At 36.2% G+C, this 27,546-nt stretch overlaps 1 long non-coding RNA gene across 1 annotated transcript in view; it reads left to right on the top strand.

Moving 5' to 3' along the window:
- Window positions 1–216: 216 nt before the first annotated feature.
- LOC139044787 (uncharacterized) overlaps window positions 217–27,546 on the top strand; it is a 37,683-nt gene continuing 10,353 nt past the window's right edge. The window contains exon 1 of the long non-coding RNA XR_011501954.1: window positions 217–1,821. This is a non-coding gene — a long non-coding RNA (uncharacterized lncRNA). The remainder of the gene's footprint in view (window positions 1,822–27,546) is intronic.

The raw sequence follows: 27,546 nt of genomic DNA, 5'->3' as shown, positions 1-27,546 counted from the left end.
TTTTTGATTTAACTCCTGCTTATCTATCCAGTTTCATCTTCCACACTTGCTCTTTACTATTGTCCAATCATGTCAAGTTATTCCATTCCTCCATTCCACCATGCTCTTTCATCCTTCTGAGCCTTGTCCATGATGTTCCTGCTACCATGAACACTCTCCCTTTCCTCACTACTTACACTAGCTAACTCTTATTCACACTTCAAATCTCTCAGCTGTCACTTTCCCCCAGGAAAACTTGTAACATTCCATTTGCTCTAACTTTCCTGTATTCCCTATCTGACTGCAAACACTATGATGGCAGGTACATGTCTGATTTATTTACCACTGAATCCCCAGTGTCTTGCAGTACCCAAGAAATACTTGTTCTTTATATAGTTTGTAAACTTTATTGGAGTATAAAATAGCTACAAAAACATGTCCAAATCATAAGTTAAAAGCTCAATAAATTTTCACAAATCAAACATACTCTGTACCCAGCACCCAGATTAAGAAATAGAACATTGCTTGCCCCCCAGAAGTCCTCCATTGTTCCCCTTCCAGTCAGTACATCCCTATGGATTATTATAATCCTGGTTTATAACAGCATAGATTAATTTTGTATTTGCTTTTACTTTACATAAATCATACACTACATATGCTTTTGTGTCTGCCTTCTTTTGCTCAATAGTGTTAGTAAGATTCATCCATATTGTTGCATGTGGTTATAGATCATTCACTCTTATTAGAGTATTGCCCAATAAATATTTATTAAATGAAGATAATGAATGAAACAATGATCACTAAAATCCAAAAGAGAAAATAAATCTGCACGTGTCATGGAATGAAGGAAATGGGCCAACTCCAGTCTTCAACCTGAGTCTCCAAAAGTTGCAGGAGATATAACAAATGCTCCAATAATGTGTCTCCCATAACTTTCCCTCATGTCACAATACTAAATGGAAACATCAGCAGCAATAGGATCAATCACTCCTTTTCTGTTGTTTTATTTTTAAGGTGTGTCACCTCTGTAATCAGAATCGCAGAGCCAGGTGCAAAGGCTATCATTTGAATTATAGGATGGTGACTAGAACACAACCTTCCTGGATGTTACAAGCAAGCAATACGGCCATTAAATACTGAGTGACTTCCTGCTTTTTGTGCTTTACGGTATCCCTTTTCATATGCCAAACGGTCTGTGAATCCCATCTGTCAGGAATTGGGCATGTACAAAGCAAGTAAAGGAAGCAGCAAATTGGAAAGTGATAGAAAGGGAGCAAAATATTGACAGAGGGAGGATGCATGAGAGTATCAGGTGAGAATCCCAGAAGGATGACTGTAGATCTCAACTCTGGCTTCAAATGAAAATCACTTGGAGAAAAGACTGATGGCTGGGCTCCATCCCAGACCAATGATTTCAGGATTCACTAGGGGTGGGGCTCTGGCATCCATATTTTTTCAAAGCGTCCCAGGTGGCTTTTACATGCAACCAGGTTTGAGAACCACTGACTTAGAACAAGGACTAGAGTGAGACAATAAACAGACACACCTGCAGTTGTTCTCAAACTTTTTTATGGGAACAAGTCACCTGGAGAGCTTGTTTACACTGTGGATGCTCTCAAACCCACCTCACACCACTCTCAGAAGATCAGGTTCAGTTGGTCTGGATGAGCCCTAGGAATCTACATTTGTAGCAAGCTCCCCAGTGATCCTGAGGCAGGAGAAATCCTGGGGAAGACATGGCTGATGAGGATGAAGAAGAAGAAAGGTGGAACTGTAACGATGAGGATAACTCTTCCTAGTCTTGGTCCACAGTGAGCGCACTAGAACTCAGTCCTAAAAGAGGTAACAGATTTTATTTTTCTTAAAGTGAAGTTTGGTTTAGGATAACAGAAAATGAGTACTTTTTAAAATTTCATTTGCCCTTAAATTTAAATCTTTCTGAAAGCATTTGAATATTACTGAATAGGTACTAGTTACCTCTACGCTTTCTTTTCGTTTACACAGTAGCAAACCCACCGTACTAGTCTGAAGGGGACACACTATTTGAATAGGTTCCATAGTGCATGATTTCCTAAAATGAAAAGCTCTATAACCATGAATGTGCTTTGATATGATGATTATCTGATACTTAATAGGCATTCTTTAAAAATAATACCAGATAGCTTTTAAGAAAGCCAGTACAAAGATTACTTGAATGACCAAATGGGGAGGATACAGTTAATGGCCTCTGAAGTTCCTTCCATTATAAAAGATGAAGAATTTGATTCAAGAATATCAGGTTTTTCCGCCCTTGACACCTGCTAAATCATCTTTGGTATTCAGTCATCTGCTTCCACATTCCGAGAGATTGCAATGTAAAAACTACTACAAAAAAGCAGCTATTGCACAAGATGTTCAACAAAATGTAAGTGAAGGATGCGTCCTTGAGCATGCTCAGAGTCTCAGCCGTCTAAATCAGGACCTGTGGATGATTCAATTGCCTACAATGGTGTGACCTTCAGCACGTTGCTTGGCCTTTCTGGACCCTAGTTTCCTAGTCTGTAAAATGAAGCTGCTAACAATAGCTACCATTTACTGCAGTCCTGTGTAAAGGATTTTCATGCATACCTTTATACAACAACTCTATGAGATATTATTATCCCATTGTACAGATGAGGAAATTGAGACTCCAAGAGGTTAAGTAACTAACATAAGGTCAAGCTCCCAAATGACAGAACAAGAAGCCAACTTCACTGTCCTTGAAGTTCGTGGAGTTTAGGGCTCATGTCTTGCTCACTACTGAGTCCCTTGGGTCTAACGCATCGAGCACAGTGCCTAGCACACAGCAAGCGTTAGGTAAAACTTATTAAGTCAGTGAATCAACCTAGCTCTAAAACCATGTTCTTTATCCTTCCAATTATTCTATTATATATGCATCAAGAAGTGGACTCTGGTATTAATATGCCAAAATAAATTTTATAACCCAAGATTAGAAAAATTTGAAAAGTTCAGCACTTTGTTTCAGGGGAGTTGAGAGGAGGAACTGTGGAGTTGTTGGGTACAATTTGCTATGGTAACCAGAGAATAGGATAGGACAGGCTTCTTGGTTTTGTGACTTTAAGGCCAGCTAGCTAATCTCAATTTCTTCAGCTGTGAGAGGCAACGTGAATCCAATGATCTCAGTGGTTCATTCAAATGCAAACTTCTATTGTACTCACTCCTTTTTTTTACTTTGATAAAAAGGCCATCCACCACCCTGATTTTAAATATCCTCCAACATTCACTTACCTAGAAGAAAATGCCCCTGTCTAATTTTCACAGAAGTTTCTGTACATGGAGTTGACTCTTCAGACCTTTTGCAGATCATATTTATCTAAGGATCTGCAGTCCTTCTGCTCTCTATTTATCTTTTGTCTGTAGGTGTCTCTTTTTCAGATGACAGGAAGGGCAAATCAAATATTATATTCAGAGTGAGCAAAATGCTTCCATTTCACTCAACATTCCTTGAGTTTTCTTTTACCAAGATGAGCACACAAAGCATTTAGAAAACTCTATGCAGGGGCTGGCCCAGTGGCATAGTGGTTAATTTCGTAATTTTGCACCCTCCACTTAGGTGGCCTGGAATTTGCAAGAACCACTTGGCAAGCCCTGCTGTGGTGGCATCCCACATAAAAAATAGAGGAAGATTGGCACAGATGTGAGCTCAGGGCCAATCTTCCTCACCAAAAAGAAAGAAAGAAAGAAAGAAAACTCTATGCAAATAAAACTTCGTTAGATGGCATGTTCAGGAAATGGAAGGACCAGTAAGTCAAAAATTATCCTAGATTTAGGATGTCACACTCAAAAGTTATACGGAGTAGCTACACAATAATTCTTAGACCAGTCAGATAAATAGAAATGGGAATCTTGAGATACCTACTGACCAGCTGGGAGAGGGAATACTAAACCAAGCTTAAGTCAGAGGTAACTCCCTTGCAGTCTGACTTCAGAAGGTAGCAGTTACTTCTCTATCATCCATTCCAATGCCTGTTCTTTTTCATTCTACTCATCTCAGTCTTTCGGTTAATCTGTATTACACTCCTACTATACTCATAAGATGGTGAAGATCAAAGAAGCAATGGAAAAAGGGACTTAACTTTTTTGGAGGTGGGGGAGATACACATACAAAAACTCAGGTGCTATAAAATAATACTGGTACTGAAAAGTCGGACTTCGGAAACAAACAGACCTAGGTTTTAACCCCAGCTCTACTAGCTGTATAAACTTGGGCAAGTTGTTTAACCTAAGTTTAGTTTACTCATCTGCAATAAATAATTGATGATGTTCATATCTACTTCATAAACCCGCTATAATGACTTAAATAGATAATATGTATAAAGAAGTTCATGGTGCCGATTATATATTTGATCCTCAAAAAAATGGCAGCTGTACAGGGTGAGCAGAGATAAGAGAATAACCTGTTTTAATCAGGGTTGAGGTATAGACTTCCTAGATTCTAAACAGGCTACACTGCCCTTGATACAAAGAGTACTCCTTTCTTAAAACTCACTTGGTTTTGCTGATATTACAGTAGCCTGACTCACTGTTTAACTCTTGATCTTGTTCCAAAGCTGACCTCTTTCTCTCTTTCCCTCTGTATGTTCTAGTCCTTGGGTCCTGAACCTACTGTCTTGACCATATTCCCTCTCATGGGCCACTTGCCGCATCTGTGCTTCTGGCTCCTTCATGTCTACCTTCAGAGCTGAATGGACCTCCAAACTGGAAGGGCAGAGCACACAAAAAACCAGACACAACAGGGGTTGTAAGATGCTCCAGAGAACATAGTGCTGGGGATCAAAGGAGAACTTCTGAGCTCATCTCAGGCACAGGTCCTCTTTGCTGACGTCTGCCTCACCTGTCAACCCCCCTAGGCTGGGGAAACACTGCCATGGAAGTCTTCGCCAAGCACTGCTTTTATTAGTTTGCTTTCCCCTTTCAAGGTCTTCCTGTTACCTCCTGCCTCAAATATAAGCTTCTTTGAAGGGGCCCTTCTGTGTACTCAGCCATACATTAACCACCTACCCCCAAATCTTCTCATCAAGCCATCTCCTTGCTAACAAATTTGGTAGCCTGTTTATTTCAAAGTAGTAATACATGTTGAAGTGCCTAGCACTTTGCCAGGCAGATAAAGAGTGCTCAATAACAACACATGTATCAACCTCAGCTTGATTTTTAGAGATCATGAGGAACAGTTTTGTTGGTTGTGTGATCACGCACAGGCATGTGGGTCTGTTTTTGCCATTTCCATGTGGTGATTCCGTGTGTTTGCTGCTTCCTTCCCACAGAGGCCCACAGAGATGGAGCTCTCTGTGCTTTCCCTTTACAGGGAATTCTTCTGACTTATATCTCCGCAGTCCCAAGAATCTCTAGACACAGGATAGAACCCTAAGAGCCAGAGGGGAAAACAACTGTAGGTACATTGTAGGTGAGGGTGCAGGATATTTATATCATGTTATATGCTAACTTAATGGAAACCTGTGAGAGGAACAAGCAATATTCTAAACAGTGACTTGCTTCTTTTTGTAGAACAGAGAGTATGTTTTTTATTGCTCAGTTAAATCTGGGCCTTTTGGTTGGAAGGACAGTGAGATTTATGCTTCTCTAAGACTTGTACCTTCTCAAACTGCAAATCTCAAGACTTAGCTGGCTATTCACAGAAAAGGAGAACTCATCCTTCCACTGATTTAACAAATATTATTAAGATCATGCTATGACCACAGCCTTGTGCTAGACCCTTTGTGGGGAAAAGCCCTCAAGAAACTTCTAATCTGCTAAAGAAGACTAGGCAAGCATGCAAATTATGCAAATAATCACATTCTGATAAAATACAGAGAGAAGTAAATGGCATTGTGAGGACTGAGGAAATCAAGAGATTGCGTGTGTTTTGACAGATCCCAATATCTTCAGGAATAAACTGTTATTTGTACTAGAAAGACAGATAAGATTTTTGACAGGTAGAGATCAGGAGGAAGTTTTATAGTCAGAATAGCATCAGCAGAGAAGGACCGGGGGCCTGTGTGGGGGAAACAGTGAATAGCCTAGACTGATCAGGATGTACACTGTTTGCAGTAAGAAAATAAGACAAGCTTGAAGAGGGAGGCAAAGGTCAGGACATGAATGACCTTAATTCCCAAGCTAAGGCATTTGGTTTTAGTTTAATAGAAAATGCAAATCCACTGAACGATTTTGGACAGCCATGGTCTGCACTGTGCCTTATTAGCTAAACTTCCAGATGATCTTAAAGATTTTGCCTATGAGTTGGTTAAAGTCCTCACCCTTCTTTTGCTGGAATTACTGGCATAGTAACCAGTCTCCCACCCAAAACTAATTATCTGGGGCTATTCATGAATAAGTATATGGTTATTGTATGATACCTCTATTGTTTAACTTAACAAATTCTGTTCTGATCACATCATTACCTAATTTTCTCCCTTATTATATTGTAATATAATTTTATTTTGTAATATAATACAATATTGTAATATGACATTAAAATATAATATTGTTGATGGCAGAGACTATACCTCACTCGTCTGTGTATCCCTGCCAATTAGCACAATGTTGACACATAATAGGTTCTCCATGACATTTTGTTCATGGGGTGAATGAATGGGAGCATACAGGCAAGAACATCACTCAGCAGATTATTGGAGTGAATCAAGTGAGATGTGAACGCTTGCACTGAGGTTGCTGCATTGGAAATAGACACAAAAAATATTGCAAAAATAGGTTAAGTCCTCAAACATTTTCTAAAATGATAGTGAAAAAGCACAATCTTGTTTATCTTTCATGAGTTACAGGCCACCAAAGTAAATAATGACTTAGGCTTACTGGTCTACATATCCAACAAAAAAACATGGCTAGGGATTGTGCTTGTAGGAAATATAGAAAATATCTTTGTATGTGTGTGTATGTGAGGAAGAGTGGCCCTGAGCTAACATCTGTTGCCAATCTTCCTCTAGTTTATGTGGGATGCTGCCACAGCATGGCTTGATGAGCAGTGCTAGATCCACACCCAGGATCCGAAATTGCGATCCTTGGGCCACCGAAGCAGAGTGCACAAACCCAACCACTACCCACCGGGCCAGCCCCCGAAAATATCTTTTATTCACCTGTTTTGCGTATGCATGCTTAGGTGTACACTGCACACATAAGTGTGCATGTGTGTATACACACAGATATTATCCTTGATTTCTGGTTTTACTACCAATTAAGAAATAAAATACAAGATTAACAGTGATCAAAAAAGGCAATGGGAACCAAGAGAAGCAAATGGATGACAAATCTTTTAAAACAGATAAGTGTTTAAGAAATAGTGATGACTAACAAAACATGCTTACGTGATACAGCCACTGATCTAACCTTTTCACCAGCAGAAAATAAAAAGATTGGGCTGTCATCAATAGTAGAAAAAATACTATCAGAATGGCTGAAATCAAAAACATTGACAAGAAATGCTAGTAAGGATGTAGAGCAACAGGAACTCTCATTCATTGCGGGTGGGAATGCAAAATGGCACAGCAACTTTGGAAGACAGTCTGGCAGTTTCTTACAAAGCTAAGAATCATCCAGCATGTGCATATCATCCAGCAACCATATCATCCAGCAATTACATTCCTTAGTATTTACCCAGATGAGTTGAAAATTTATGTCCACACAAAAGTCTACACACAAATGTTTATAGCAGCTTTATTTATAAGTGCCAAAACTTGAAAACAACCAAGGTATCCTTGAGTAGGAAAACTGTGGTATATCCATACAATGGAGGATTATTCAGCAACAAAAATAAATTAGCTATCAAGCCACAAAAATACATGGAGGAAACTTAATGCATATTACTAAGTAAAAGAAGCCAATCTGAAAAGTCTGTACAGTTCTAACTTTATGAGACTTGAAAAGACAAACTATGAAGACAGTAATAGATCAGGAGTTGCCAAAGGGAAAGAGGAAAGAGGGTGGGATAAATAGGTGGAACACAGGGGATTTTTAAAGTAATGAACTGTTCTCTATCATACTATAATGATGGACATATATCATTATATATTTGTCAAACCAGGTAGAATGTACAATACAAAGAGTGAACCCTGATGTAAACTATGGACTTTAGTTAAGAATAACGTATCACTATTTGCTTATAAGTCTTATCAAATGTACCACATTAATGGAAAAATCTTAATTATAAAGGACTGTGTGTAAAATTGTATGTGAGGGTGGGGAGAAGATACATAAGGAACTCTGTGTAGTTTCTGCTTAATTTTTCTGTAAACGTAAAATTGCTCTAAAAAATAAAGTCTGTTAATATGAAAAAGAATACAAGAGACAAGAGAATTAGTTCTATATTGTCACATCACACTTTGTCCAAACACTATCTTAAACTGATGGCGGTCTAGCAATCTGTATCAATATTGGTCCAAACAGGAAAACAAAAATCACCAGGAGTATTTAAACTGGAGGGAATTTAATACCAAGTACTGGTTACATAGGTGTTGTGGGAGATGAGAAATCAAAGGGGATGCAGACAGTGAAGACACCTTGGTGATTTGCAGTAGTGGGAAGCAGCTCCCACCCCTAAGCTGAAAAGACAAAGGGAGGAAGACGTGTTATGACAGCCAAGGGCTGGGACATAGAGAAAACTAGAACGACAATGGCCCATGGGAGCTGGGGCTGCAGAGAAGACACTAATGCCAACATAATTGATACCTGAGGAAGGGAAAGAGGAGGGATAACCTATGCGTCTTCCTTCACCCACCCCAGTCTCTTGCGGGTGCCATTTGTTAGCTAACTGAGCTGAGGTGGGAGGTGGGCAATGGGACAGCAGGGATCAGCTGCCCCTGGAATACAGACCAGAGTAAGAGAAAAGAGAGACAAGGGTCTGGGGAAGTCTTGCCCAAGACTAGCATACCATCAGAAAAGAAAAAAATAACAATTATAATAATAAAACAAGGATACTAGTGAGGTAAATTAACTAAAATTGATATTAAGACCAAAATTCAAAAAGTAGAAATAGTCATTTGCTAGAAACATCATCAATTCTGCTGAGTCCTCATGCCATTTCTTGTACTATCTGCTGGGTAGCAATCCCCAGGCAAAGGAAGGGTGACTTGATTACATGACATCTGAGCCAATTGGATTCTTTCCTGGGAATTGGCAGCCAAAGACTGTAATGCTGAAGACATTACATCTACAATTTCAAAGAGAGAGAAAAAGAGGAAAAATCTGATTTTCTAGCTCCCAGTGAAAGATCATGAAATGCACCCCCTTATTCACACTAGCTTGAGTGTGTTTCTGCTTTTGCTAACATGATCCCTAAGACAACTACAAAAAGAAATATTCCAAAGTTTCAGATTGAAGCTTTTCGTTTATGATTCCTGTGATAACATTTATGAGATACATGAAAAGGACATTTTATTATGGTTTAGTATTGATTAGACCCAAAGAAATTCGCAAAGTGCCCATGGTACATATTTGTATTGGATTCTGAATAACCAAGTGCGGACATTGGGTGCAATCAAAACAATGAGCTCAAAAGGAGAACATAATGAGGTCAAAGTTAAGGTTACCAGCTGTCTCACAACCAACAAAAACATTTTCTAAGCCAGTTGTAAGAGATATTCAAAAACACAGGTGCAGGGAAGGTGTCCGGGCTGTAGGAGGAAATGTAGGAGATATTCAAAGGCAATTTTAAAAAATATCTACTAAAAATCCCTACATAAGTGTTTTTCCAACACACCAGAGCTTAAGGAGGGCTACTGATTTATAATAAATTATTTCATTAGCAGCTTTCTATTCTCCACATTTTTCTATTTTACTTCACTTAAAATCTTTGTCTGCTTCATCTACAGAAAAATCCTAGAGTTGAGATGGAATAATTGAGCCCTAGCACTTATCATGGAGCATCGGTAGGGAGTTGTACAGAAAGACACCTTTGTGTATGCAAAAAAGCAGAGCAGACTCAGGAACTTTAGGCACATTGACTAAGTTCCTAAAAGGATTGTTTTTTTTTCAGTAAGGAATATTGGCTAACCTCTGTTACCAATCTTCCTCTTTGTGCTTGAGGAAGATTGTCACTGAGCTAACATTTATGCCAATCCTCCTCTATTTTGTATGTGGGACGCCATCTCAGCATGGCTTGATGAACAGTTGTGTAGGTCCACGCCCGGGATCCAAACCTATGAACCCCGTGCTGCTGAAACAGACCATGAAAACTTAACCACTATGCCACCGGTCCAGCCCCCTGAAAGGATTTTCATTTGATTCTATGTGAGGATATAATATAACCCTACTTATATGTATGCTTCTATTTAATATTAAATTCTCCATAGCTATAAAATTATAAGAAAGTCTTTACTTTGTAAAGATTAAAGGAAAAGGAAATTATCATTAGAAAGAGAAACTTGGCATGATTATGTGATAAACATGCAGATTTCTATTGCAGCAAGTGATGTATTAGATGTATTGCAGCAGGATATATTGTATTTGCTTTTAAACACCTACATGTGGGGAGTTACTAGAATTATTCAAAACAGTGGATGTACCATTGACAAACCATACAAACACACACATACACACACAGTGGATACAGCATATGTATAGAAAAATTCACTGACCTTAGCTATGTGTGAGACTGATAGACTGACTAGAATTGAGTCTCATTAGGAAAATTTACATTTTCAACCAATGGCTCTCTTGTGCAATGGGTTCCAAATCTGGTTATAACTAGAATTCTGCTCTTCAATAGGTCTGAAAGGAGCATGGTTTGAATTAATGGGTTAGTGTATCTTCCAGTTGTAGGCTAATTAATCAGGAAATTCTGCAGAATCATCAGAAGTTTTGGCTGCTGTAAAAATGAAGTTTAACCTGACTGTGAGTCAAACAACAGCCCCACCCTCTTCCTGCCTACATGGATGTTTTGAGGCAGCTTATCCCTCCGGAGTGCTGTTTACCAACCACAAAAACTTATGCTTAGGATGACAGATCTAAGGATGACAGATCTAAAGATTGTTTGGTTGTTCATTTTGTAGATGAGGGAATAAAGTTCCAGAGACTTTTGAAATGAACAAGGGTTTTGAGTATTAAACTGCATGTAAAGTATCCTAGAACTGAATTTCTTCAAATATGCACGTCTGTTTTCATCCAAAAGAAGGAATGTTCTTTATATTCCTTGAAACAATTAAAATTAGCCATAGACCCTCCACCTCTTGTTAAGTTGAAGGTCTATTGTGGGATAAGCATACATTTAATAGAGAAGAGCTTTTTAACGCCACTGTTACATAGAAAATTCACTAAAAGAACACTTGTGAAAATAAGTACTATTCTTTTAAGAACTATATTACTTTAATCATACTTTAATCAATCAGATTGAACATTTATCACTTTCTTTCTGTTAACAGAAGAAAAACACCCAAAGAGCTGTTCTTTCTAGAAAATCTTAATATAGAAGTTTTGGAGTTGAAGACTCTTTTTTACACTATCTGGATTGCATTTTTACATGATGCTATTTTTAGAATAGTGTAGTATTCTGTAGTCTGTCAGGTATTGAAATCATCTTTGAACAGATGTCATTTTAAAAGCCATAATTTTGTATACGTTATCTCATCTGATCCCTACAAAAAAAAACCTTTGAAGTAGGATGATATTTTAATCTTCATATTTGTGGATGAGCAAATTGGAATTTCACAAAGCTAAACTAACTGAGACTCTCAGAAATGACTAAATCATCAAGGCATACATCAGAATCACTTGGTGGGGGAGGGGACATTTAAAACTCAGATTCCTAGGTGCTCCTTCCAATGCTTCTGAAACAGGATCTCTGGGAGCAGAGCCCAGGAACCACTGAGATAATCTAATCATTTTCAAACTGTTTTCTGAGTCCTAGGGTTCTACAGGGATGGTTCTGGGACTGCCCGAGGAGTGAAGAGAAAGCTTAATAAGTATCCCAACTCAGCTTTAAATTCTGCACCTATCAAGTTTCTATTTACAATTTCATTTGAAGAAAAAGTGGGGTGGAGAGTGGTGTTACATTGTTTCACAAAAAAAAACACTGGTATTTTTCAGATGCAGAGCCCAGTCTCGTAAAGGCCCAAAGTCAAACAGCTCACCAGGACAAATTCAGGTTCCAAAGCTTTGATGCTGTTTCCTGGGTTTTTTCCATTACACCACAGTGAATATTCCTTGCTGTAGAAATATGCTCTGGCCAGAGCCTCTGCCATTGCAGAAGATTTACAAATACCAGATGCATTCACATAAGTACAAAATTACCACTTCAATGAAGATTTTTCAAACTGTAGTATTATGGTTTTTACCTGAATCACTTGATTTTTCAGGCTGGCTGCAGGAACATGAAAGCAGGTAAGCTAGGAGTTGATGGTTTGAGTCCCTGACCTCCACTGCTCCATCAATAGAAGCCCCTATTTTGGAAGGAGCTTGGCCTCTTGCGTCTCTCCACTTGTCCTACTTCCCCTGCAGCTCTGTACCTTTGAAAGCACACAATAGTAGGGGCAGGACCTTTTGTTTTAATCTCCTTCATTCATTTCCCATAGCCTGTTTGGAACAAGATGGTCCATGAGTTCCAGTGAGGAGTCACTATAGTACCAAGGACAAGCTCAGTGTTCAGGCTGCATCTTCCTAGAAATTCCAATCTAGGCAACTGAGATAGTTAGCTAGAAGGAGGAAATCCAAGGAAAAATTTGCTAAGAATAGTCAATGGAGGAACTCCTGGCTTCAAAATCACCTGATAAGACCCATCAAATATTTTTACCTTTGTTTATATGAACTGATCAAATAGAACAAGCATTTGACAGCTTGAGTTCCTTGTTTCTCCTTTTTTAAAAAACCATGTATTCTTTACTCCACACCTACCCCCAATGAAACTGAGAATAGAAACTCCCTAGATGTGGTGATGTGTAGCCACATCTATGAAATGTGTCTAGATTACACAAAAATACTGTAATAATATCCAGCTAAGAGATTCATAATAAATACCTTTAGAAAATACCTACAAAGTTGTAAATTATGTATACTATCACTTTTGATACTTTGGAGTAATCCAGTGAGATCCCCAATAACTATAATTCATGATGACAAGATGGACATGGTAATACGTATGTATCCATTTGTCATTCCTGGTTAAATATGTATGTAACATATTTGGGCTAGAGACAGAAGAAGATCTGTGTGCCCTCCATCAGCCCTTAAAACCAAGGCAGCCACAGCTGGTACTACATGACCTCACTGGCACCTACCTGAAACCAGGTGCATCAAGGTAGACATCACTGTGACCTGTAAGTAGGTATGTTCTGTTCCCCAAGGATAAGGTGGAGATGAATAGTCATGATCTATAGAGAAGCCAGAGAGACTGCAATGACCTGTACACATTGAAGTCAGGAGGGAGCAGAAGCTTTAAATAAATAACAATGTCTACTAGAAAGAATAAAAGAGCCAAAACTGACACCCAGAGAGAAGCTAAGACTCCATGAGTGAGATCAAGAAAGAGCAGTTCAGTTCTCGATAGGTTTCTTCTTCTAGTTCTGGACCACATGTATCCTTCCCACGGGTGCCCATTGGTTGAGTCGTTAGAGCAGTTCTCTATTCCTTTCAATCAGAGCAGAAATGTCTAACTAAATACCTAGCAAGAAAAAGGAAATAGCAAGAAATTTTGAATTTGCGTTTTATTTCAGAAAGACCCTTAATTTGAAAACTCCTGACTTTACAGCATTCAAATTATCCACCTAAATAAAAGTTTGTGTGTATGGTTCTGTTATTCTATGTACTTGTGACGTTTTTGAAAGAAAAAATGGTGCTAGCTGAAAGAAGAAAAATAGAGGCCATGATGGTTATTAGTACTTTCAATTAATAAATTAAAAATTAAGTGGCCTAAAATTTTTAAATTATTCAACTATTTTATGATTTTCTTCCAATGAAATAAGTTTGATTTCAAGAAAGTTAAGTTACCAATCCAGCAAGTTGGGAGTTAAATGAAAGCTAAGAGGAAATCTGTGAGTTTTCACTAATTCTTTTCTTCTTTAACTTTCCACTAATCTGATGTATCTCAAAAGAGTCTGCCCAAATTTTTCAAAATAAAATTACCTCTGGGCTTCGGCCATGCATTTTTCAAGCATGGATAATTTAAATCTAAAAGAGATTATTTCAGCAGGCTTTGAAGAACTGAAAGGAATGGCTTATAATGAAAATTATTCATTCTAACAGCATTGTGTTATAATATGGAATTCTCATGTGCTCAAATGTAGCTATTTCCTCATATGCTCCTACACAAAATAGAATCTAAATAGGAACCATTATGGTTTCAGGGACTGGGTGCTGGAACTGGAATTAGAGCAGTGGATGCAGGCTTGGCTCTGCCTCTAACACAATACATAACCTGGACCACAGTCACCTAATCCACCTAGCTCTATGTTTATGTCTCTGGAAAACACAGGATTAGACTAAATCAGGTACCCATTATTACAATGAAGTGATACTTGACTTTTATCTGAAATTTTCTGGAAACTCATTTAGAGACACGAATGACATTAAATATACTGTGTAGAGTAGCTAAACTTTGTAATTAACTGTATTTCTTTTCCACAACCGGGGCTTGAGGGGAGCAACCTACTTGGAGAGTCACAAGAGAATGATTCTTTATCTACTGAATAGGGACTACTACAGTAAATGATCTCTAAGGTCACTTTCTTCACAAAAATTATATTATTCTAATTCCAAATAGATAAAATGCATCATTGTTGCCCCTATCAATTGATACATGGAGTAGAAATTGAAGTTTAGACCACTGAATGTTAAAGCAAAGATTTTCAGTACCTGATAAAATGGCAAGTAGCATAGTTGATGGCTCTCTCATCTGAACTTAAACCTGGAGAGATGCCAACATATAATAAGAAGGGAGTGGAAAGTAGAAGATTGGTAATGGTAAACCAGGAGTAGTTGTAGGTGTGCAAAAGTACTCATTTAGTTCAGGAAGAAGATAGGATACAGGAACTTAAAAATAAATAAGGAAAATAAATTTAGGTGTGAGCCCTAATATGTTGGGAGTAATCTTCTGAAGAATAAAAATAAAAGTACACCTTTAAAGTCAAGAAAATGCAATAGATAGAAGGCATAAAAGAAAGCAAAAAAAGAAGAAACATAGAAAATACAAAATAACACAAAAGAACTTAGACTTTAGCAGGAACTATGATAAACGTAAATTGTGTAAATTCACAGATCAAAAGAGAGACTTTTACATTGTACTAAAAGCCTACTCTCCAGGAAGAAATACTTTACCAGAGTCTGTGCAACAGCTGTGAGAGGAAATATGTTCCTCTCACTCAAGCCTCCTCTAGTCTTCCTGTCTCAGCTAAGGGGCAGAGGAGAGTTATGCAAGAAGAAATGCTTGTGAAGGTCACAGATCAAAGACACTGGCTCACCAAAAGACTGAGACTTAATTGGAATATTATAGAACACTCTCCCATCCCCGTACCTTACAACCATAACCATTGGACCCAGTATAATAAAAGTAGATTATAGCTGGAAGAGGCGCAAACAGACACTCTCTGAGGAGGAATAGTCAGGGAAACCAAAAGTCAAGAAAAGACACAAAAACCAAGATACTAGAGGGATTTGAAGCCTCTGGCACCTATAGGTACAGAAAACATTAAACAGAGCCCAACTCCTCGCCAGATGAACATAAATCCTTAAACTAGAGGCCTATTTACCTTAGTTTCTGTAACTGGTTACATGTCCAGCTTTCACCAAAAAAAATTATAAGGCATACCAAAGAGCAAGAAAAAATACAGTCTGAAAAGACAAGTTATCCTTAGAACAAGACTGAGAGATGATGCATTTTGGAATTATCTGAAAGGGAATTTAAAATATCTATGATTAATACGTGAAGGGCTCTAATGAAGAAAGCAGACAACATGCAAGAGCAGATGGATAATGCAGGCAGAGAGATGGAAACTCTCAGGAAAAAAATTAAAAATATATGCTGGAAATAAAAAACACTGTAACAGAGATAAAGAATGTCTTTGATGGGCCCATCAGTAGACTGGACACAGCCAAGGGAAGAATAAGTGAGCTCAAATATATGTCAATGGAAACTTTACACCTGAAATGAAAAGAGAAAAATGAATATTAAAAAAAAATAAGAATATATCCAAGAAAGTTGGAAAAATTATGAAAGGATTGAATTACTAGAAAGAAAACAAAGAGAAAACAGAGTAAAAGAAATGTTTGAAGTAGTAATAGCTGAGAATGACAGACACCAAACCACAAATCTATGATGCTCAGAGAACGCAGAGTAGAATAAATACCAAGAGAATTAAAATACACCTATACATCTCATATTCACTACAGAAAAATAAGAGAAAAAATATCAGAAGAAGTAATATTAAAAAAAACATGTTGTCTATGGAGTAGTAAGGATAAGAACTACAGCAAACTTCTTGTCAGAAGCCATGCAAACAAGAGATTGGAGCAAAATATGTAAAGTGTTGAAATAAAAATCCCCCACCAACATAGGATTCTACATGCAGCAAAATTGTCTTTCAAAAGTAAATGAGAAATAAGGACTTTTTCAAACAAAGATTGAGGGAATTCATTGCCAGCAGAACTGCTCTGCAAGAAATGTTATAAGATTTTCTTCAAGCAGGAGGAAACCTAGATTTATGTAAATAAAGATCATCAGGGAGGAAATAAATAAATGTAAAATAAGTATTTTATTTTTATTATTCTTAATTGATCTGAAAATAACTCTTTAAAGTAATGATAGTAACAATGTGTTGGGTGATTACAACATATATATAAGTCAAATGAATGATCACTATGTCCCAGAAGGACAGCAAAGGGGAATGGAAATACTCTGTTATAAGATAGGTGCATTACATGTGAAGCAAAACAGTGTTATTTGAAGGTGGATTTAGATTAGTTAAAAAGGTATATTATAAATTCTAGGCAACCGCTAAAAAAATTTTTTAAAGAAGTAAAATGTATACATTGAGAAGAGATAAAATGGAATGATATAAAATACTCAATTAAAACCACATAAGGAAGAAAAAGAAGTTTCTGGTAACAAATATAAAACAGTTACAGACATAATTTATATTAACCCAAATATATCAATAATCACTTGAAATACACATGGTGTAAGTACACCAATTAAATAACAGAGTCTTTCAGAGTGGATGAAAAACAAGACCCAACTATACGCTGTCTACAAGAAAACTACTTTAAATATAAAGATACAGGTAAACTAAAAGCAAAGAGATAGAGAAAGAAAACTAATCAAAAGAAAGCTGGATTAGCTATATTAATGTCAGACTAAGCAGACTTCAAAACAAGGAAACTTGTCAGACTTAAAAAGTAGAACTAAATAATAGAAAAGGATTAACACTCCAAAGATACATAACAATCCTAAATGCATATGCACCTAAACACAAAATGTCAAAATATACGAGATAAAAACTGATAGAACTGAAAGGAGAAATAGACAATGCACAATTATAGTTGGAGAGTTCAACACCTCCTTCTCAATAACTGATAGATCAAGTAGGCAGAAAATCAATAAAGATTCAGTTGACTTGAATAGCACTATCAATCAACTTGATCTAACTGACATTTATAGATCACTCCATCCAACATCAGCAGATTACACATTTCTCTTAAGCTCACATGAAACATTCACCAAGATAAACCACAATCCAGTCATAAAATATACCCTGACAAATTTAAAAGAATAGATATCATAAAAAATATGTTCTCAGACCACAATGGAATTAAACTAAAACTCAATCAAAGAAAGAGAACTGGAATATCTCCAAATGTATGGAAATTAAATGATATATTTTAAAATGGCACAAGTAAAAAAAGAATTCTCCAGAGAAATTTTGAAATATTTTGGACTAAATGAAGATGAAAATAAAACTTTTACAAAAATTTGTGGAATGCAGTAAAAGCAGTGCTTAGAGGGAAATTTATAGTATTAACTGCATATGTTTTTTTAAATGAAGAAAGATTTAAAATCAATTAGCTAAGCTTCCACCATAGGAAAATGGAGAAAGAACATTCAAACTTAAAGTGAGCAGAGGAAAAGAAATGATAACTGAAGCAGAATTCTATGAAATTGAAAACAAGAAAATAGTGGAGAAAATCAATGGAACCAAAAGATGATTCTTTGATAAGATTAATGAAGTTAATAAACCTCTAGCCAGGCTAACCAAGAAAAAGAGAGAAGACACAAATTATCAAAATCAAAAATGAAAGAAGGATCGTCATTACTGATCCATTACTGGTCATTGAAAGGATAATAAAGGAATATTATAATTAACTCTATGCCCACAAATTTGATGGTTTAGATGAGATGGACCAATTCCTGCAAAGACACAAATGACCAAAACCCACACAAGGAGAAATATCCTGAATAACCCTATATGTATTAAATATATCTAATTAGTGTTTAATAACCTTCCAAAAAAGAAAATATTTGGCCCAGATGGTTTTACTGGTGCATTTTACCAAACATCTAAGGAAAAAATAGTATCAATTCTCCACAATCTCTCCCAGAAGATAGAAGCAGAGGGAATACTTCCTGACTCATTCTATGAGACCAGCATTACTGTACTACCAAAACCGGATACAGACATTAAAAGAAAGGAAAACAACAGATCAATATCTTTCATAAACATAGACGTAAAAATCCTTAACAAAATATTACCAAATTGAATGCAACCATATGTACAAAAAATTACACACCACAGCCAAGTGGTATGTATTCCAGGCAGGCAAGGCTGATTCCACATTTAAAAATCAATGAACCTGCTATATTAACATATTAAAAATGAACAATCATATAATCATATCAATTGATACAGAAAAATCATTTGGCAAAATTCAACACCTATTCATGATAAAAACTTTCAGCAAAGTAAGACTAGAGGAAAACTTCCTCAATTTGATAAAGAGCATCTATTAAAAACCTACAGCTAACACCACACTTAATGGAAAACAATGCTTTCCTCCTAAGATAAGAAACAAGGCAAGGATGTGCTCTCTCCCACTCCTATTCAACATTATACTGGATCTCCTAGTTGAAGCAATAAAATAAAGAAAAAAACAAAAGTCATATCAATTGGGAAGGTAGAAATAAATTATTTATTCACAGATGAATGATTATCTATATAGAAAATCCCCAAGTTCAACAACAACAAGAAAAATCTCCTGGAACTAATAAGAGATTATAGCAAAGTTGCAGGAATGTGGTTAATACAAAAAGGTTAATACAAAAGTAAATTGCTTTCCTATATACTAGCAATGAACAATTGGAGTTTGAAATTTAAAAAAAAATATACCATTTATGATAGCACCTAACAAATTGAAACACTTAGGTATAAATCTAACAAAATATGTATAGGACTTATATAAGGAAAACTACAAAATACAAAAGTACTGATAAAAAAAATTAAAGACCCCCCAAAAAGGAGAGATATTCTGTGTTCATGGATTTGAAGACTCAGTATTATTAAGATGTCAATTCTTCATAATTTGATCTATATATTTCGTGCAATCTGTATTAAAATCTCACCAAGCTATTTCATGGAGAATAGACAAATTGGTTCTAAAGTTGATAAGGCAAGACAAAAAATGGCAAATGGTGAGAGCCAGGTTTCTCACTCTTAGGGTGAGATTTCACAGATAAGCAAAGAGAGGATTCTAGAAGATCATGTGTAACGCATTAGAGTTGGAGACATCAGTATGAAGACACATTTAGCTTAGTATGGATACAGATGGTAATGTATAGATGTTTATATATACATGGTTAGTATACACACATATATTTCCTTGCTTTATCAGCTGAGAAGGCCTAGAAGCAATGACACCCAATAGCAATAAGCATACCTGGCACCAAAATGTTGGTTTCTAACATCATTCTCCAATAAAAGAAACCAGAGTTCCTTGAAGATAGTCTGATTCTAGGATTGGAGCAAGAAATATACAAGATGAGCCTGGAGTATCTTGTAGCACTAGAAAGTAAGAAAATGCTTTTTTAAAAAAATCCTGCAATGATAGGATATATCAAAGAGATAAAGGCGCAAACTGAAAGGCTCTAAATGACCGAAGTTAGAACAATTTTAGTCACAAAATAAAGTGGTATTGGATTATAACCCAAAGTACAAATATCCTTGAGTCCATACTGATATAAGTAAATAACTGAATAAACAATGAGGAGAATAGACAACTCTCCCACGCAGAAGAGCTCCAAATAATCTATGCTGACACTCCACCCTTAAAGAAGTGAAGCATAGCACTCTACTCCTTAAGTGTGGGCTGCACATAGAGACTTTCTTTCAAAGAGTACCGTATGAAAAGAGAGAGAAAGAAAGAGTAACTTTGTGGTGAAGAAACTTGACACCCACTACTTCAAGCCAGGTGATCAAGGGTATCATCAACATTGATAAATCATGTTGATAGCATGAACTCTTGGTATGTTGTGATAAGGATGGCACTGTATTTCTGTGTCTTTCTCTCAAAAATACATTACTCAAGCCCAATCATGAGAAAACATCAGATAAATCCCAATTGAGGGACATTCTACATTATACCTGACCAGTAATCCTCAAAACTGTCAAGGTTATCAAAAGCAAGGAAATTCTAAAAAACAGTTACAACCAAGAAGCGCCCAAGGAGACATGATGACTAAATCTTGGATGAGATCCTTGACCGGAAAAAGGACATTAGGTAAAAACAGAGGAAATCTGAATGAAACATGGAATTTCTTTAATAATAATGTATCAATTCTGATTCATTAATTGTGAGAAACATTTCTTTAATAATAATATATCAATTCTGGTTCATTAATGTAAGATGTTAATAACAGGGGAAACTGGGTGTGGGAGTGTATGGGAACTCTCGTACTACCTTCACAATAATTCTATAAATCTAAAGCTTTTCTAAAATAAAAATTTTATTAAGAAAAAAAGATGTAAGCTAGAACACAACTTTAATAACAGATAAAAGAGAACTTAAGACCAAAAACAACCATAAAAGACTAAGGGGGACATTATATGCCGATATAAAAGAACAATTGATCAAGGACATAAATGAAACAAAGAACATAGCTTCATATTATGTAAAGCAAAAGTTAATAGAACTACTATCTAGAAAAAATATCAATCAATAATTATAGCTGGGCTTTTTACCACAACCTTCTCAGAAACTCTTACAGCCAGCAAGAAAAAAGCAGAGGCAAAGTATAGCATAATTAATGAATAATATAATTAATAACTATAAATAATGATTTAAAATTTTAGATTAAACTAAATGATAGACTAAAAGAAAAAAAGTATGATAGCTCAACAGATGCCAAAAAAGCATTTGGTAAATTTTAACGTACCATATTTTAATCTCATAAACCAAGAATAGAAGACAACTTCCTTAATTTGAAAAAGACAGTATGCCAAAAACCTTCAGTAAGTCTCATTTTCTAACAAAGTAACTTTAGATATGTCCATTTAAGTTTTAGAACAAGATAGAGATGCTCACTTTGCCTCTCAGCATGGTATCTGGTAACCCTGGCCAATGCAATGAGAAAAGGAAAAAAGGTTGTAAGAATTAGGTGGAAAAAATAGAAAATTGCTATTATTTGCAAATCATGTGATAACCTACACTAAAATAAACTCTTGATTTCAACAAATGATGCTGGGGAAACCAGATTTCCACATGCAAAGGAAGGAAGTTGGAACCTTACCTAATACCACATACAAAAATTAAACATAAGAGCTAAAACTATAAAACTCTTAGAAGAAAACATAAAGCAAAAGCTTCATGACATTGGATTTAGCAAGGACTTCTCGGATATAACCCCAAAGGCACAAGCAACAAAAGAAAAATAAGCAAATGGGACTTAATGAATATTAAAAACTTTTGTGAATCAAAAGATAGTATTAACAGAGTAAAAGGACAACCCACAGAATGGGAGAAAATGTTTGCAAATCATATATCTGATAAGGGATTAATATCCACAATATACAAAGAACTCCAAAAACACATCAACAAAAAAGCAAACAACCCAATTCAAAAATGGGCAAAGGACTTGAAGAGACATTTCTGCAAAGAAGACATACAATTGGTCAATAAGCACATGAAAAGATGCTAAACACTGTTAACCATTAACAAATGCAAATCAAAACCAGAATGAGATACCACCTCACACCTGTTAGGATGGCTACTATCAAAAAAACAAGGAAAGTGAGGCCAGCCCAGTGGCACAGCAGTGAAGTTCGCACGTTCTACTTCAGCAGCCCAGGGTTCACCGGTTTGGATCCTGGGTGCAGACCTACACACCACTTTTCCAGCCATGCTGTGGCAGGCATCCCACATATAAAGTAGAGGAAGATGGGCACGGATGTTAGCTCAGGGTCAGTCATCCTCAGCAAAAAAAGAGGATGATTGGCAGCAGATTTTAGCTCAGGGCTAATCTTCCTCAAACAAAAAAAAACCCCAGGAAACTGTTGGCCAGGATGTGAAGAAATTGGACCTGGAACCCTTGAACACTTGATGGGAATATAAAATGGACAGGGGTTGTGGAAAACAGTAAGGCAGTTTCTCAAAAAATTAAAATTAAAATTAGCATATCATCCAACAATTCTTCTTCTGAGTGTATACCCAAAATAATTGAAAGCAGAGTCACAAAGAGATTTGTACACCCATGTTCATAACAACATTATTCTCAGTAGCCAAGAGGTGGAAGCAACCCAAATGTTCATCAGTGGATGAATGGATAAACAAAATGTGGTATATGCATAAGATGGAATATTCTTCAGCCTTAAAAAGGAAGGAAGTTCTGACACGAGCTATAACACAGAGTACTGCTGAGGACATTATGCTAAGTGAGATAAGCCAGTCACAAAAGACAAGTACTATATGATTACACTTATATGAGGTAACTAGAGCAGTCCAATTCATAGAGACAGAAAGTAGAATGGTGGTTGCCAGGGGCTGGTGGAAGGGAAGGAATGAGGAGTAATTGTTTAATGGGTACAGAGTTTCAGTTTTGCAAGATGAAAAGAGTTCTAGAGATGGATGGTGGTTGTACAATATGAACATATTTAATACTACTGAACTGTGCACTTAAAAATGGTTGACAGTAAATTTTATGCATATTTTATCACAATGAAAAGCTTTAATTAAAAAATAAACTAATAAAAATACCATATAAACTAATAAGTGATTCGGCACAATTACAAGATAAAGATCAATGTATAAAAGCAAAAAAAGGGGGCCAGCCCAGTGGCATAGTGGTTGACTTCGTATGCTCCACTTCAGCAGCCTGGGGTTAGTGAGTTCAGATCCTGGGCACAGACCTACAAACCACTCATCAAGCCACGCTGTGGTGGCATCCCACATACAAAGTAGAGGAAGACTGGCACAGATGTTAGCTCAAGGACAATCTTCCTCAAGCAAAAAGAGGCAGATTGGCAACGGATGTTAGGTCAGGGATGATCTTTCTCACCAAAAAGAAGTGAAAAAGAATCTTCTATAACCAAAACAAACTACAAAATGAAACAGAAAATAAGAAAACATTTATAATAGCAACAAAACCAATAATGTGTTTAGAAATTATCCTAATAAAGGATGAAAAAGACCTTCATGGAGAAATAGTTTCAACTCTTTTAAGGAAAAAAATGAGCAGAACTAAAAAAAATAAAATACAATGTAACATTATAAAGATACCAAATCTGCAAAGAATTTTTCTTGAATTCAATGCAATGCTAGTAAAGATGCCAGTAGGAATTTTTTTGGAAACTGACAAACTTTTTCTAATATTTCATGGAAGAGTAAAGGTTCATAAGTAGTTGTCAATTTTTGTTTCACATTTGTTTTACATTTTTATAAATTTTTTCCCACAAATGGAAATATCTTTATTTTTTCTGACTATATAAATAAAACGTGTTCAATGTACAAAACTAGAACGATATAAAAAAATGTAAGGAAGTCATCTGGAGTTTCGCTACTCTGTGGTAACCACCTTTCACACTCTGTAACCATCTACTTATGCCTTGCTTATGCATACACAGACAGACATAATTTTATATGGATGAGATTATATCCTACATTCTCTGTTTATCATGGGTAGCTTTTCTCCACTGTCATCCCCAATTCCACGTAGCCATACTGACATTCCATTTTCCTCCATGGTCATATATCCTATACATACACTTACAGATATTGGTCTAATTCATTCTCATGGCTGTCAACTATTACATAGCGTTCAAACCATAATTCAGTTTTATTCAACTCAGTAGTCACATTCTTTACTTCCAGTTTTTGGTGCATATAAACAATGCTGCAATAAAGTTCCTTGTAAGTCAGAGGTTTGTACAAATTTGTACTTTTATTTTTATGGCCATTTGTACTTTTATTTCTGTAATAGATTTTTGGGAATTGAAGTATTGAGCGGAAGAGAATACGTATTTCTAATTTCCATAGATATTGCCATCTTTCCTTCCCAGAGTGCTCTATATCCTAACATTCCCACCACCAATGTGTATCACACTACCCTTTCCTCCAGATCCCTGTCCAATGAGTATAAAGTTATCTTCCATTGTTGCCTTAATGTGAATTTCTCTTTTTTTGAATTTCTGCATCTTTTCACATTTGTTACTATTTAAATTTGTTATTTGCTGCATTATTTACACACCTCTTATGTCCATTTTTAATTGAGTTGTTCATCTTTAAATAATATAGAAATTAATACTTGGTCTGAATTACAATTATGTTTTTGTTGTTCCATCATGGCCTATTGATTTTTTATAGAATGTTTTGCTATATGAAAGTTTTAAATTTTTATATAGTCAATTATTTCTATTTCCTATTTTGCAGACTCTGGATTCTCAGTTTTTCTAGGAAGATCTTAGTAATCCATCTATTGTGCATTTATTCTTACAGATTTTCGACAAAGCTTTATTTTCCTATTGCTTCTAAGCCCGTACTCATCTGGAATTTATTTTTGTATAATAGGGTACATTTTTCTTCCTTTCCATATGAATAGCTAGTTGGCCATTAGGTCCATTTTGAAATAAGAAAAACAAAGAGCAGGGGCTTAACCTCTCAGATATTAAGGCATGCCACAAGCTACGATAATTTAAAGCAGTGTGGTATAGGTACACAAACAGATCAATGGGACAGAACAAGCGCTCAAAATAGGGCAATATTTACATGTGACTTGCTATATTATAAAGTTGATACCAATAAGTGAGAAAAGATGAAAAATGGCTTAGTTAGTAGATGGTCTTAAAAAAATTAGTTTACATGGAGAAACGCAAAGTGAAAAACAAACAAAGCATTATTTCAAGTGGATTAAAGACTTGAATATGAAAGTTAAAATAATAAATCAAATAGAAGAAAATGTAGGGGAATAGCTTGGTGATCGGGGCCAATATCCACACACATGTAAACATGTATATATATGCATGTATATAGAAAGTTGTATGATACCACGCTTTGAAGAAAATACAGACAAATCAGAGCTTTTATGCAGAATTGATGGGAGGGGTAAGTGGTAAGATCCTTCTGGAAAGCAGTCTGACTGCACTTAGTGAAACTATGAGTTTTCATACCTTAATCTCACCATAATAGGAATATACCAAAGAAACTCTTGAAAGCTATACAAAAAACATGTACAAGCAAGAAATTTGCTAGTGTTGGTGGGATTTGGCACTGCTTTATGTATTTATCACTAGAAGAATAGGTAAATACAATAATTGTGGGTGCATGCAATGGAATGCTAGGACATTTTTTCCAACAAAGCAGTTGGAAAAAATGTACTAGATATACATGGGCCAATGTGAATAGTCCTTAAAAACATGATGTTGCATGACAACATTTTTTTAAAAAAGGATGATATCAGTAACATAATATCAGTTACAAACAGCTGCTTAAATGTGTATATAGTATATATACGTACATACACACACACCAAAAAAATCATATATTTTACATATACAAAAACGTACTGAAAATATCAGATTGGTTGCATATAAGGTGAAAAGAATGAAGATTAGGGATAAAGTAGAAAATGAAGGAAAACAAGGAAGTCACCTTGCTTAGAAGAATGTGATGATGTATCATACAGTGCGGTGTATAATTAATTCAATTCTGTAACTCAGATCAACAACAAAAACAAATTTTTAAAAAAGTGATAGATCTATAAACCCCCTCATTTTTCAACTTTGGAGACTGAGGCCCTGAGAGAATAAGGTCCTTGCCCAGGTCATGTAGCTAATTAGTGGACATACCAACACACACCCGGATATACAGACTACTTCATTCCACTGCATCCTTTACATAGGCCTTAAGCAAAGTATACAAACCAAAGCATAAAGTTGCAGGAGTCCAATGTACTATAAAATGTACCTACCACATATTTTAAGAAATCAGCTTAATTATAACAGATGGTATGTTTTGAGGTAGTAGATGTCTTGAGTGTTATCTGTTAACCTCCTTTCCTTTGGGGAATTGCCCCTCCCCAGGTCCATGTGTTTCCAATGGGGCAGCAAATTCCTGGAATCCCTTCATAACCACCCCCACCAAGATAAGTACCTGACCCAAAGTAATCCAATTATACCCTCTCCCAAGGTATTGAATCTTGAGCAGAACACAGAGACTGATTTGGGTGATGGCCCCAATCACAAGAGAGAGGCCTGAATTCCTGCTCCTCAGATGCTCCTCAAAGTCTGCTGGTTCAGCCCTTCCTTAGACTGTGTGGGCTTCCCAGCTTCCCCCCAAAATATTTTTGTTAGTTAAATTAGTCCGTGTTGTTTTCTGTTAGCCTGTCTAAAAGTAACAGGCTAGTTACAATAAACTTTAAACGTTCAATAAACAGACATTTTTCGTGGTGCTTTGGAATGTGAATGGCCCATGGAGGGGACTGATCTGGATGGCCCATGTTTCTTACAATAGATTTCCATGAAAGTATGATTTTTCACTTTTTAGTCAGTAGCAAACAGAATATTCAAATCCATTCCACTGGTCAGTCATTCCCAAAGGGCCATTTCAGAATCTCGATGTTTGGAGGCACTTTCAGCATGCTGAGTGTTAGGAGACCTGGGATCCCTTGAATATAAACCTCTCTGACATTATTCTTCCCTTCTGTCTCCTTCACCACATCTTCCACCGCTCTCCTCATTGGAAGGAAAATATAAATCACAATAGACAGCCTAATGGTAGTGTGGACAGGGGGTGCAATATTTATTGGATGACTATATATTTCCTTGGGAATTTTTTTAAAGCAATCTCTTTTTTCCACTGTCAAATTACTGCCCATGTGGAGTCTGCTATACAATTAATGAAGAGGTGAGTAAATATATTGAGTAAAATGCTGCCCAGCTACATAGAACATAAATCATAAAAGCTCAAATGCATATGCTGCTGTGTTTCATGAAATTCAAAATATTTCACATATTATCTCACCTGGTTCATAACATCCCCGTGAGATAGGTAGATAACTTTTGGTATGCAGCACCTTGTCCCTTCATGTCTAGAAGATTCTGTGCACACTTTCTC

Source organism: Equus asinus, chromosome 3 (assembly GCF_041296235.1).
Source record: "Equus asinus isolate D_3611 breed Donkey chromosome 3, EquAss-T2T_v2, whole genome shotgun sequence".
In the NCBI taxonomy this organism is placed as follows: Eukaryota; Metazoa; Chordata; class Mammalia; order Perissodactyla; family Equidae; genus Equus; species Equus asinus.
The sequence above is the reverse complement of the archived record's forward strand: the minus strand, read 5'-3'. Positions and strand labels throughout refer to the sequence as shown.